This window comes from Benincasa hispida, chromosome 1, assembly GCF_027475165.1.
Source record: "Benincasa hispida cultivar pf3 chromosome 1, pf3_genome.v1.1, whole genome shotgun sequence".
NCBI lineage: Eukaryota > Viridiplantae > Streptophyta > Magnoliopsida > Cucurbitales > Cucurbitaceae > Benincasa > Benincasa hispida.
In genome coordinates this window covers 86,737,638-86,739,482 of record NC_143478.1, presented here as the reverse complement: position 1 = coordinate 86,739,482, position 1,845 = coordinate 86,737,638, and the positions used below count along the sequence as shown (strand labels likewise).

The 1,845-nt window shown below is 44.3% G+C and overlaps 1 non-coding gene across 1 annotated transcript; it reads left to right on the top strand.

Annotated features, from left to right (window-relative positions):
- Positions 1-1,410: 1,410 nt before the first annotated feature.
- LOC120070400 (small nucleolar RNA R71) lies at positions 1,411-1,517 on the top strand. Its single transcript, XR_005479894.1, has one exon. It is a non-coding gene; the product is annotated as a small nucleolar RNA R71 (small nucleolar RNA).
- The last annotated feature ends 328 nt before the right edge of the window (positions 1,518-1,845 follow it).

The following is a 1,845-nucleotide window of genomic DNA, read 5'->3' as shown; positions in this document are numbered from 1 at the left end:
ATAACGTGCATTTCTGCCCGTTATCAGACATCCTTCACCTTCCCCTCTGGATGAACTATGGACCTATCCGCCAATTGGAGAGTCACCGTCGTGGGTGCCAGCTGCCCCACATTCAACTGTTTAAAAATTGAAAGGGGCATTAAGTTGATACGGGCCCCGAGATCGCAAAGCACTTGACCTATATATATCCCTCCAATTGAGCAGGGTATTGTGAAACTTTCAGGGTCATGCATTTTTTATGGAATGATGGTGTTTGACTTTTGTGTTAATGCCACCGTTGCGAACTTCCCTGTGCTCCTCTTCTTTTTCAACATGTCCTTCAGAAACTTCGCATATTTTGGCATTTGTTCAATGGCTTCAGTGAAAGGGATGTTGATATGTAACTGTTCCAACATGTCCATGAAGCGATGATACTGCACTTCATCATTTTTCTTCTTCTTAAGTCTTTAAGGACATGGTGGCAGCTGTATTTTCATGGTTCCTTGTTCTATAGGCTTAGAAGTGGACGCAACTTCCAGTTCCATCGTCTCATTTTCTTCTGGTTCCTCTTGAGTCAACGGGGTCTGGGATTCCATCGCAACTAGATTAGTCCGGCTTGGCTCCTTCTTCTCTTCCGCTACTGTTTTCCCACTTCGCAAAGTCACAACTTGACATTGCTCCTTTCCTGTGTTCCCTGAGTTGTGAGGGAGCTCATTCGAACTCGGCAATGCCCCTTGCGGTCTACTCTTGAGCTCGCTCGCAATCTGTCCTATCTGAATTTTGAGATTATGGATAGACGTCATCTGATTCTGAAGTATTGTTTCATTCTTCTCAATATATTGCTTTAATAGGCTCTCCAGAGATGAAGATTGCGGCATCTGTGAGTTGCTAGCTTGATTTTGCAATTGACCGTTTGTTCGCGGGAAAAATCCTGATGGCCCTTCTTTTTGTGCCATCGGTTGGTAGTTTTGTTGTTGATTTTTCCACGCGAAGTTGAGGTGGTTTCTCCATCTGGGGTTGTAAGTGTTGGAGAAAGGGTTATTCTTTACGAAGCATATAGATTGCAGATTCCTCAGACATTTTTCCATCGGATGGGCTTCTCTGCAAGTGGCATAACTTGCGCTCGTTTGATCGATTGCGTTGACTTGCCCTCTATGCATTCCCGAGCTATTGATAGCGATGCCTTATATCAAATTCATCATCGCATTCCTTTGATTTTGTAGGGATGCGATAGCCCCATAACATGCGTCACCTTCTCAAATTCTAAGTCATTGATTGCTTTCTCTTCGATTCTTTAAAATGCGATCAAGGATATTTCTAGCCTCGTCATACATTTTGTCAAGAAGACCTCCAACTGCTGCCGCATTGGCAGCCATCTGCGATGTAGGGTTCAAATTGTGATAAAAGATTTCCATTTGGAGACAATCAGGTAAGCCATTATGCGGACAATCTCGTACCAGTCTCTTAAACCTCGCCCAGGCATCACTGAGCGATTTGTCAATATCTTGTTCAAAATTTGTAATCAAATTCCTTCTTCTTGCGTTCTCTGTCGGGGGGAAGTTCTTCTTCATGAACTTCTCAACTACTTGTTCCCAAGAGGTGATCTCCCCTGGTTCCAGAGAATAGGCCCATTTCCTTGCTTGGTCACATAGCAAAAATGGGAACAACGTTAGTCGAACCTCCTTAGCTGAGATGTTTCGGAACACAAAAGTATTGCAGATTTCAATAAGACTCCGGAGATGGGCGTGCGGATCCTCACCACACCTTACACCAAACTGTCCGGCAGTTTGAATCATCTGCAGCATAACTGGCTTTATCTCGAACCTCGATCCATCCAGGGCTGGTCTCATGATTCCTGGGGAGAAA